The 12,469-nt window shown below is 42.4% G+C and overlaps 1 long non-coding RNA gene across 1 annotated transcript in view; it reads right to left on the bottom strand.

The window, feature by feature from the left end:
- LOC146516711 (uncharacterized) overlaps positions 1-12,469 on the bottom strand; it is a 138,523-nt gene that overhangs the window by 29,614 nt on the left and 96,440 nt on the right. The window contains exon 2 of the long non-coding RNA XR_014874694.1: positions 1-12,469. This exon is cut by the window's left edge and continues 29,614 nt beyond it. This is a non-coding gene — a long non-coding RNA (uncharacterized LOC146516711).

Genomic DNA, 12,469 nt, shown 5'->3' with positions numbered 1-12,469 from the left:
TGCTTTTCTTGCACTTCTGTCTCTGTGTGGTGACTTTACTGTCATCCCCTGACACTTTTGAACCAACCAGCTTTTAACCTTAGCAGCCCCGCTCAAAAGCATGCCGTCTTTGTGGGCTTTTTTAAATTAATTAAGAATCATAATTAATAAAATAAAGATTGTGCTGTATACTTAAAACTAACTGACACCATAAACACAACTAGAAAGCACTGAGGATCACTTTCCTATTGACTTATATACAAAGCGACTTCTTTTTGCAGTCAACCGTCGCCTCGCTGATGACCAATAGAAAGAATGAAGTTTTTAGGCACATCCTCAGTGGCTTCTCTTTTCAAACACGTATCCATCTGTTATAGACAGTGTATGGCACTGACACTGCTTCTACACTATCCTCTGGATATACTGCGCTGCATGAATTGATTTTCTTTTAAGAAAATATTTTGAGCACATGCTGCTTTTTACAAACGGACTGGATAATTTATAAGCAGGTATTTAACATTATCTAATATATGACAAGTTCAAGACCAAGCTAGTCATTCTTTTAGCGTTGGAGGAGTTTAGCAGTGGAGCTTTGGCCCACTTACGTCCAAAAAGATATTCACTCAATATGCTTGAGGGAAACTGCTCCAAAATCAAATTCAGTTGTCAAGTTTCAAAGAAAAATCAGAAGTAAATAACAAAAAAAGCCACAAAAAACATAATTATACTGATATGCCTTTTTCAAAATCCTCTTCTTCTTCTATGTTTGTATGCTCTTGCATGTTTCCTACATGTATTTATTTATCTTGTTAATTTGGTGTACTTTCAACCAGAAAAAATATTTTTTCCGCTTTGCACATTAAAAGATGAAACGGGGCTCGTGGCAGTAATTGCAGGCAGTAACTTACAGAAAAAGGAAACAATTTATGGTGAATGCAAAGGCAAAAACAAAGACCAAAGTGACCCACAGCAGAACTGAATAACATGCCAGCATGCCTGGAGTTTCTTTGAAGAAAGGTCAGGAACCCTTAAGGTTCAGAAAGGAGAAAAACCTGATTTCTGTTCCTCTGCATTTTTCTTTGTCCTTCTAGCCCTCCCTTCTCCTCCTTCCCTCCTTCCCTCCTCCCCCCTTTTTTCTAATTTTCCTGAGGACGGAGGTGCCTGCCTGCCTGGCACATGACATTGATTTCCATCAGTGCTTGGAAATAACCTCAGAGCCGTTGCCAGGGCAACTCGCATCTACCTTTTCGCATTTTTGCATATTGCCACTGAGGGTTTTTTCCTGTTTTTTTTTTTTTTTTCACTGTGTCGGCCGCAGCTCGCAGTAAGCGAGGATGACAAATGCTTCCAGGTAGAGAGGCGATGGCACGGGATGGAGAAGCAGCATGGGGAGGGGGGTGTTGGAAGAGAGAAGAAGAGAGAAGCGGGTGGGTGGTGGGTGATATAAGAAGAGGGAGTGCATAGAGATGGATGGCTATGCCAGGCGAGAGCAGCCAGGGCCGTGGATACTCTGGCATGAAATGTGTGTTGGGGGACAGGGTTATTGATGTCTCCCAGTTGGGGACTGGGGGGGGGGGGGAGAGACAAGAAGGGGAAGACAATAAAACACCAGAGAAATGACACCAATGGACTCCTGCCTCCTAATTAACCACATAAAGGACACGCTCAGATATTCAAAGAGAGAAAGAAGAAAAATGCATGCAGAGGGTTGGAATGAAAAGTGAGAAAAGAAAGGACAAATCAAACACGTAGTGGGTCACAAAACCAGAAAGATGCTACTTTCTTACTAGCATGAAGCATCTGCCACACCAACATCTGTATGTGGTGCAGGCCAGCACGCCACTGCCACTCACCACGTGTAAGAGACTGTCGTTGCTATGTGTTATTATGCATATGCATGTATTGTTGCGTGGCTATCACGAGTGGCTTTCTTGCTTTGGTCATCAGTTCAGTGGAGTAGAGACCGAGGCTTCCTTGTTATTTTGAGGGTTTCTTCAAATTTGTATGTGCACGGGAGCATGGGGCGTGTGAATGGATGCGTGGGGTTGGCTATCAAATCACCGAAGTGTGTCATGAGAAATGTTGATGCACACACAGAGAGAAAACGAGAGCGAGGGAGGGCGAGAGAGAGGCCAAGCTACCTACTGCATTCCCTCACCGACGTTTGCCTCCTGATTTCTCTTCCCTGTATCAACACCCCAGTCAATGCGCAGCCAGGGGGAAAATTAATTTCTTATTACCTGATTATATTATTGGGTTTCGCTTGGAGTGTCTGTTAAATATTCTATATCAGCATTCATGCTGGGTATAGCATGGTATAGAGGACTGTATTGTAAAGAAGGGCTATGGGCTGAGTGGGGCAGGCCAGCAGCACGAGCCTGAGTTTGGGGCTGTAATCGTCTGAGACATGCCTTCTCGTCCTGGGGAATAAAGACTGGCGGTGGCAATATGCTGGCAGAAAGCAATTTGCTCGAAAGCTATTCCCTCCACCGGACACACACACCATGTGCACACTAAGTGCAAAGCCTAGCCGAGTTTCAGTCAGGTAAAGCACTCACCATCATACACATTTTCTGGCCCTCACTTGTACACATACACAAATACAAATATGCTTTTTATTTTATTTTTATTTTTTTCAGTAAAATAAGTTTCATCCATCCAGCCCTCAAATTTGCCTTTTCAGACATGACCAGTAACTCGGTGCACTCTGGCACCTCACCATGTTGCACAAACACTAACTGATAGTGGAATTTAGAGGTCATCACATGGAGAAAATGAAAAATGACACACAGAACACTGCAGTGGCAGCAGCCAACAGTATATAGACTAAAACAGATAGACATTTCGGGTGTAAATCAAGCTGTCATATATCCCGATAAGTCTTGGAGGAGGTACGGTAAACAAAATTGATCGTTACAAAATTCATGAGGTCCAGAAATCCTAACTTGGGCCTCTTTCCTCCTGGAGGGCAATGTTATTATTTTTTACCTCATTCCTCGCAACAAATCTACGCACCATGTGGCTCGAAGACTCAAGAAAAGGGCAAATTTGCATACCCTCCATAAGGAAGAAAATCTGATCATATAAATGTAAATAAGGTGAGCTTAACTTATATTTTCCTTGAGAAAAACTGTGAATTGATAACATGAGTGAGCAGCAGGCAGAGGAGCGGTGGATGGAGTGGAGAAGGTGCCTGTGGATCAGTATATGTATTAATACTGGGGACCAACAGTAGGGAATTAGTTTGTTTTTGGAGGGGTTTTTGGCCTCAAATGCTACAGCTGTGGACAAACAGCAGGAGGCAATGGTGCAACATCAGGAGCACAACCATGTGCCTTCTGAATGTTTTATTCTGATAGGCAGTTTTTTTAATGTTGCATTATTATTTATTCTTTAATTGGTCGAGTACTTATTCTGAAACATTAAATGTACTGTTACAAATAACACTAAATACTATATAGTCCTACACTGTGCAGCAAATAAATAACTAATATACATCACTGCATTCAAAATGGTTCTTGGCTTGTGTTAAATCACAAAGCTTTGTTTCTTTGCATAACTTCTAATTGAAACTTACAGTGAGGTCAAATATTGTCTATAACCAACTGAGTAAAACACATCGGTCACTAAAAATGAAAACAATCAACCATAAACTACAATGACTGGCAGATAGATGGTGACAAGGGTGGCTGTAGCAGTTAGCTTTCTGCTAGGCTACAACACAACTAATTTGAGTCACTGAAGTGAACCTTTATAGCCCCCTTTAGGGTTTTCCAATAGGTGGTAGTAACTAGTACCAGGTATTTTTTTAGCACCTACTTGACCAGGGTTCGCCTCGACGTCCTCCTTTGTTGTAGCGTTTATGTTGCATACAAATTACTAAAGCAGTTAATTTCACAGGCAGACAAGTAACAACCTCAAACAACCACTCACTAACCGCTTTTTGCTAGGGACCGGTGGGGGTGTGTGTGTGTCACCAACTCCACCTTCTGGGCAATGGCACACTGCCAAAGTGACAGCTTTAAAACCAGGCTTCATAAACCAGGATGACATCCTGTTGGTTATATCCATCTGTTATATACAATCTTTGCTTTAAACATTACTAATTCAGTTTTTGTTTAGTTTGGGGTTTTTTTTTGGTGCTGCACAGTGCAACAGCATTTTACCTACAATGTCTTCTGGGACAGTATGTTGGCTCCTCCATGTTTTCCTCTCTCAGTCTTTTCCTGTGCATCTACAACTCCAGGTGTCCATGCTGTAAATTGACCTATTGATGTAGATTACTGTAGCTACTGAAACCAATATGCTTTCAATATACCAGAAAAAGGGAAAACACAGTGGCACAGTGGTTAGCACTGATACCTTATAGCAAGAAGGTCCTGGGTATGAACCCAGTAGACATGCAGCTAGGGGGATTAGCTTGATTGGTGATTCTAAATTGCCTGTAGATGTAAATGTGAGCATGAATGGTTGTCTGGGTGCGACCTGCCCAGGGTGCAAGCAGCCTCTCGCCCTATGGTAGCTGGCTCCAGTCCCTTTCCCTTACACTAGAAAAGCACTGTAAGTATTCTCTTAACCATAGCTAAATCACTTCACTGTTTTATCAGCTCACTATATTTATGTACAACTACATATAAATAATTGTTCTTATCTTTTAAAGTTTTGTCTTTCTTGTCCTTAAACTATATCTAAACAAATAGTTTTGTTTGTTTTGTTTTTTTGCTGAGAACCAGACTTCTCCAACGACTTCTCATTGAGATCAACAAAAGCATCTGACTGCTTCATTTTAGTTAATATACTGTATTTGGCTGCAAGGCACACATGCTTCCAGACTGAATGTAATTGTGACAGAGAAAAGTTCATGGCTGAGAAGACACAAGACAAGCATTCTATTAGTCTGCTCGGGGACACGCTGCTCTGCCTACAGAGAAAATGAAAGGACAATCTCTCTGGCTGTAGGCGCACCGTGGGCTCAAATCTGATTATCTTCCCCACCTATTGTGACTCAGAATTTGATCTTTTCATTTCTGTCAAACAAACAATCTGATTTTCTTCTTATTTTGACATAAAATGAAAACATTAGACGTATGCAACGTACTCTAAGAGCAACACAAGAAGAAGGAAAAAAAACAGGTTTGGGCTTTCATTTTCTCTCTGAGCAGTGCGAGCTACAGACCAACACAATGTGATTCATATTATCTTGACCTCGAAGGGGGTTTCATTACAGTGAGACTGCGTGGATGCCAACTCGGTCAATGGTGCATGAAACTGCCTCCTTTTATTGGCATGGCATTCAATCAGCTCCTCTTGGGTATATGTCCTTGGCTTTGCAGTGGGGCCACCTATAATAGCACTCCATGCACCTGCCCACATCTTACTACCCCTTTTAATGCCTTTCCCCCGCAACCGCACTTCCATTCCTGCATAAATATAATCAGCCCTGTCAATGAAAACCAGAACCACTTGCTCTCTTCCTCTATTGTTTCTGATGGTTTATGCAGAGCAACCAACGCTTTCTCCTCTCAATTCCTCCCCATGTCTTTGAATTCAACCAGAGCTGGCTCGATGCCAGCAGATCCTCCCCCAGCGTTCCTGCTTGCACTGTTTAACCCTACAGCATGCCCACCTGCCTATACATCACCCCTCTTTCATCTCTTGGACAACTATCACCCTCAACTAGTAATAGCAAAAGGAGAATAAAGCAGGGGAAAGATGCCGTTTAGGAATTTATTAATTCAGACTAACAGTAACAAGGATTCAGGTAATTATTCATGCAACTGTAGGTTTGTTGCACTCGTAAAACCAAACTGAAGAACTATAACTGTAGGTCTAGGTGACTTCTGTCACAGCTACAACAGCTGAAAATGTTCTGGGGAAGCAACGTTTTGTCTGTCACCCAGTCCACAGGGAACAGTCTATCTGCCACAGAGTGGAGGGATGGCCACACGACAAGCCATTTTATTACACAGACACCGGGTTTACTGTTTTCTCGCAGCAGCCTGGCAGCGGTTGGTGGAAATACAACTGACTTGGCATGCCAAAGTACCTTGAAGGCTAGTCTATATTTCATTGTCAATTGCTTTGGTTATCATGCAGTGTGCATTCATTCACATTCTGCATCAGTGTGAGCTTTAAATTATGTGCCAGTCAGTCAGCCCCATTAAACCCCAAAGCAGTCCCTGGGCAGCCCTTTCGTCTCCTCTATTTGTTCCCCACTGCAGCACTAAACAGCAGCTCCCACAACACTGACTCCAGCTAAACAACCTTTGCATCCCTGGAGAGGTATGCTTTTTCTGGTCTCATCTACATTGGTGACTTTAATGAAATATGCAGCTGTCTTTAAATCAAAACACGACCAATTTGCATACGGACCGGGACGGGACAGTGGACACTCCCCCCCCCCGTCCTGACCACGTCAGAGCTGGCTGCGATCTAAGCAGATGAGCACTCTGATGTCTGAGCAGTATGAAGGAGACAGCGAGGAGGGGTTGGAGGAGGAGGAGCAGGAGACATAGAAGGTGTGGATGGGGGGTGAGGGGAGGGAGAGGTGGAGTAGGAGGGGCGGGAACATGGCTGGAAACAAGCAAAATCTAAATTAAACAAACAGATGGATGTGGCACATTTGCATACATCAACAATAAACAGGGGTACTATGCTTCATGTCCAGCAGGGCTCAAGGGTAAACCGGGCAGAGGATTACAGAGAGCGCTGGTCTGTGTACACGTATTTGTTTTGGTGTAAATAAGTTTGCCGAATCTAAAGGTGCTGATTAGCCCGGGGTGAGCTGGATGCCACGCAAAACAACTGTCAGCATGCACAGCTTTAATAAATGCAAACGAACGGCAAATTAATTACCGGCAAATTACCTTGCATCGATTACTCTGAAGGCGCTGCGGAGCGAAGCAGGGGATGTGGGAGCTGGGCAACGGGTAGCAGCCTTTTGTTTTGGGTGTTTTGTGGCTGAGGACTGAGGAACAGGCAGAAATAAGAGAGTTCTCTCCTGTTGTGTGTGTGCATGTGTGTGTGTATAAGTAGCTGTGAAGGAGACTGTGGCTGAGGAAAGATGTACTTGTGTGTGTGTGCGTGTGTGTGTGTGTGTGTGTGTGTGTGTGATTTTGGGACTGAGACAAGCAAGCAAAGTAGCCACTAGTGCCTCACCAGTGCAGACGGGCGTTGGCTCGCTCAATGACAAACTTACCAGGCAGATGGTAAACTGGCTGAGTGGAAGTCTATGTGGTTGGCGTGCTGGTTGTCTGGCTAGACTGGTGGCTCATTGGCTGTCTGGCTGGAAGAACTCTGCCTGGTAACGACGGAGCCAGTGAAGGAACAAGGAAGCCTGTGTTTTTGAGCCCTGCTTTTCTTCTCTCTGTTCCTTCTCTAAATCTGGCATGAACTCTTCTTTGTTATTTAGTATTTGTTTACACACAAAAGTACATCCTGTCGTGTGGAAAAGGCAGAATGGTGTTTTATCTTTGTTGTTAAATGATCAACATGCAACGTAACCCACCTGTCTGTGTTCCTGCCAATAAGCACTAGTGATGTGCCGCATTAGAGAGGTATGGCTGTGGATGAAGTGCAGTGATATATTAGGTGATATGATCCAGCTGAGACACATTATGTACCTGCTCTTAGAGTTGGTGGGAGTTTCTATATTTATAAAGCACTGTGATGGAGGGGAGTCTGGCTGCCATTTGCTTTATCAGAATTAATCAGTTCAGAGTTACAGTGAAGCCTTTTATTTTTTTCATCCCTCTGAAAGAGCTCTCAATTATTATCCAGCCTCACTGAAAAAAAGGCACACATTCATACCTTGTCAAACTCCAGCTGCCCCATCACCGCCGTCAATCCAGCCAACACTTCATCAGTCAGGCACAAGCCCAGCCGGCCACCTGCAGATGGGCCGCTCGCTGTCTGAGAGAAAGCAGGAAAACATATTTCACCATCACTTGCTGTCAAATTTAAACACACATCAGATCTGCTTTGGTTGATCTTACATAGCTTCAAACGATGCCGTGTAGCTAGTGTTGTCGAAAGCCTAATTAATTCAGGCCTCCCACAGCTTTACAATGTGACACTACACGTTGGCTCGTTGCCTGAACTGAGCATTGGTTGTCTGCAAAAACACAATGTAACTCAATATGTGTTGCATCAGCTATCCGCGGAAAATACTCAGAAACATAAAGCACCCCCGGGGGCAGTCTCTGCTGTTCTTGTGACTTATTTGTTAGGAAACAAAGCCTGTGATGAGCGATGGCGGTGATGATGATGATGAGTCAGAAGTCTTTCTGAAGTGCTGAGCAGGACGTTTTCAGCAATCAGTGCCAGCAATGAGCTTTGTTTGTTCAGATGATCAGAAACATCCTGAGCTGCCATTCAGTAAAGACTGTGGTAAGCTCCAGACACCAGATAACAAACGAACAGATGAAGGAATGATGGCAGCCCAGAATCTATACATTTTAGTATAGATTCAGTAAATATGGTTAGTATATTGCAGTTATGGGGTGGATGTAGCTCAGGAGGTAGAGCGGGTCATCTACTGATCGTAAGGTTAGTGGTTCGATCCCTGGCTCCAGTCTACATGTTAGGTAGAAACAGTACTTGTGTGATTGGATGAACGTGGCATGTTGTATAGAGCACTTTGAATACTCCAGGAGAGTAGAAAAGTGCTATATAAGAATCAGTCCATTTACCAATACTTATTCAAAATCATAATATACATTTCTACTAAGACAGACATCACATTAAATGAGAAATGCAGACCAGCAACTAACAGTGAGCAATAAGGATATCCTCAGCTAAGCATCTTATATAATAGTACAATACAATACAAATAAGTAGAGCAAAGTCAGGTTTTATAAATTCCCCATGGATACAGAAACAAAAACAAAACAACCTTGTAAACTGGATGTGTAAAAGTGAGTTCGACTTAGCTATCCATTCACTAATCTCTCAGTTTAGTTTTATTCTTTATTTTTACCAAGACCATGCATAAGAAAAGTGACTCTCATAACAACAACATTTGCTACTACCTAATTTCAGACCCTAGGCAGGCACAGCATTTAACAAAGCTAGGTCGCTGGATAACCCTAGTGCAGCCAGTTAGCATAATTAAAATGGCACAGATAAATATATATATACATTTCTGTTTTGTAGAAAGCTTATGTATTTTGGTTCAAATGATCCTTATATCAGTGTATGAAATAGTCTAATCACAAACAGTACAGCAGAAGTCTCTACTTTTATTTATGTCTGTTGCACATACAATGGCACAAATGTATAAATTAGATGTTTGGCAAAACTTAAGATGGAAAAGAGAAAGAAATAAAAACATACCTGATGCAGAAACTCCCTTTTTTTTCTTTTTTTCAGTAACAAGACTTCAGATGAAATTCCTCCCACATCCTGCCACTCTTCCTCTCAACCTCCAAACCAACCAGGCCACAACAGTGTTTCGGTCATTATTGACACCATGTTTTCGTCATCTTACTCATATTTTGAAAAGAAGTTGGCAAAAGTTTTAATCCACCTGCACCAAACGGCATTAGCAACATTCAGTTTCTCTTCTCATTAGTGCCAACAGCTAACCGTGCTAACGTTGGGTTTGTTAGCTAGCGGCACTCCTGTAGTAATGCAGTGGGAGAGGGCAGCTGTCCTCCTGTCTCCAAGGCTGTCATAAAAACATTGCTGGAGAACTGCACCTATCAATAGCCACAAAGGAGAAAAACAGCTGTGTGCAGCAGCAGCAGCACTTTGGTAATGTGTTTGCACTATACAATATAAAATATGTATCATGGACCTCATTGGACATTGATAAAGATCAGACTGTGGATTTCCACCCCAAAAGAGCAGAGACAGGCCCTTTTTTTGCTTGTTTATGCTGGTGAATTTGAGATCAAAACACAAAACAGTGATAAAAACCTACTTTGATTTCATAATATTTATTATAGGCACACAGAACATGTAAGATATATCTCATAAAGATATCCCAAAATTGAATGTATATATCCTAAAGTATCATCAGCACAGTGAAATTAAGTTATTCCTTTCCACTAACATATATTGCTCTGTGTGTTATGTTTTCATGCTGGTTTCTTAAGGCTAATGAAGGCCATGTGGTGAAACATATCAGCTTGTTAAAGTGCAGATGCTTCTAGCAAGGCACTTGGCATTGCCAAGTTGTTTATATCTTTGGCTTAGACAGTCTATTTCTGTGACATAAAACAATCAGCTTGGCTTCACAGCAAATCTGCTCTGGTGTCATTAAATGTAAACACTCTGCTTTACACTTGCTTAGTAACTGCTGCCTAGTGATTCTGAAAGTTTAGTTTTAGGCAGTGTGTGAAAGGCCACCTATTGCCCACTTTATTGCTCTGATGTACGATTTTCCATTGGAACGGCTAACTGTAGGAGACGAACGGCAGCAGTGAGAAAGTACAGATGTCAGTTTATATGCACCAATAAATTGGTCTGCCTCTGCTAGCCAGTGAATCTGGCACTGTCATAGCAGTGTCAGAGATGTCATTATCACTCACCTTCATGGCTCTGGGTGGCTGCCAGGGAAACTGTTTAGACGGAGGTGTCAAAGTTACGCGAGTTTTCAGTAGATACTGATCTTTCTGCAAATTTCATTGTCTCTCACCTTCGCATTTGTCATTTGTCACTAGAGCGGTGTCGTCCTCGGCAAAGACGACGTTCAAACCGAGGACTGAATCTAACACAAGAGACTGCTGCAAAAGCCCCAGCAGGAGCTGCAATGTGTGAAAGGATGACAATGACCTTCGACAAGCGACGGTGTCAACACATTACAATCGACAGAATAGTTGAGAAGGTGTGAAAGGAGGTGTAAATGAAAAGCCCTATTAAACCGGTGCTATGTGGGCATGGTGTGATGCCACTGCAAAGACATATTTCCTCTCAGTTGGATTTGTTTTGTGAATGCGGTGCTTGATGGTCAGTATATTACATGATTGAAGGCTATTAGGAACTGCACTCAGAAAAGGAAATTATTTCTTTTTGTCAGTAATGTACCTCTATCATAACATCACAATGACTGACTCGGCTCAGAAAGCATATGTGCAACCTGGTGTGCTTTATCGCCACCAGAAAAAAGTTAGTCATTTAGAGATTACTTCATTAACAACACTCAGTGTCATTTCTTCAATTTAAATTGAGGTTTTTTTTGTTTGTTTTTTTATTCTTGCTTTGCACAATTTGATAAGTGAAAAACAGTAACAACAGTACAACAATATAACGATATAGTTAGTGATATATTTAAATCTGACTTCAGAACTACCTAAAATCCTTGTGGCGCAGGGTCAGCAAGGTGCCAGAAATATTCTTCAGAGATTTTGATTCATAGTCACGTGACATCACCTCATGGTTACTGCAGATTTGGCTGCACATCCACGATATAAATCTCTTGTCCCAATACATCCCAAAGCTGGATTGAGGTCTGGTGACTGTGGAGGCCGTTTGAGTACAGTGAACTCGTTATCATGTTCAAAACCAGTTTAAGATGGCTTGAGCTTTGTGATGTGGTGTGTTATCCTGCTGGAAGCAGCCATCAAAAGATGGATACACTGTGGTTGCAAAGGGATGATTAGCAACAACACTCAGGCCGTGGCTTTAGACAATGCTCATCATTTTGCCCTAAAGGTCTAAAGTGTACTAAGAAAATACCCCCCACACCATTACACCACCACAACCCTGAACCACTGATACAAGATAGGCTGGATTCATGCTTTCATGTTGCTTATGTCAAATTCTGACTCTACCATCAGTGTCGTAGCAGAAATCAAGACTCATGAGTCCAAGCAAACTTTTTCCATCTCCTTATGTCCAATTTTGATGAGCCCATGTGAAATGCAGCTTTAGTTTCCAGTTCTTAGCTGACAGAAATGTTACCCAGGGTGGTCTGCTACTGAAGCCCATCTGCTTCAAAGGTTTAGAGATGCTCTACTGCTTGCCTTGGTTCTATCAGCTCAAAGTAGCCTGGTTGATCTTGAGTTAACAAGGTATTATTGATAGGGATTACAAAGAAAGTGCATATTTCTCCTATACTGGCTTCTCTCCTCTTCTTCTCTTGGCTCCCTGTTAAATTCAGAATTGAATTCAAAATCCTTCTGCTCACATATTAGGACTTGACTTATGAGGCCCCATCTTATCCTAAAAATCTCATCGTACCATATCACCCCAATAGAGCACTTCGCTCTCAGACTGCTGGCTTACTTGTGCTTCCTGGGGTATTTAAAAGTAAAATGAGAAGCAGCTTTCAGGCTCCTGTTCTGTGGAACCAGTTCCCAGTTTGGATTCAGGAGACAGACACCCTCTCTGCTTTTAAGATTAGGCTCAAAACTTTCAATTCTGATAAAGCTTAAAGTTATGGCTCGATCGGATTACCCCGAGTCCTCACTTCGTTACATACTATTAGGCCTTGGCTGCTGGGGGCTTCTCATGATGCCCTGAGTGTTTCATCTTCACTCAACGATCG

Source organism: Neolamprologus multifasciatus, chromosome 6 (assembly GCF_963576455.1).
Source record: "Neolamprologus multifasciatus chromosome 6, fNeoMul1.2, whole genome shotgun sequence".
Taxonomy (NCBI): domain Eukaryota; kingdom Metazoa; phylum Chordata; class Actinopteri; order Cichliformes; family Cichlidae; genus Neolamprologus; species Neolamprologus multifasciatus.
This window is presented reverse-complemented; position numbering and strand designations above follow the sequence as displayed.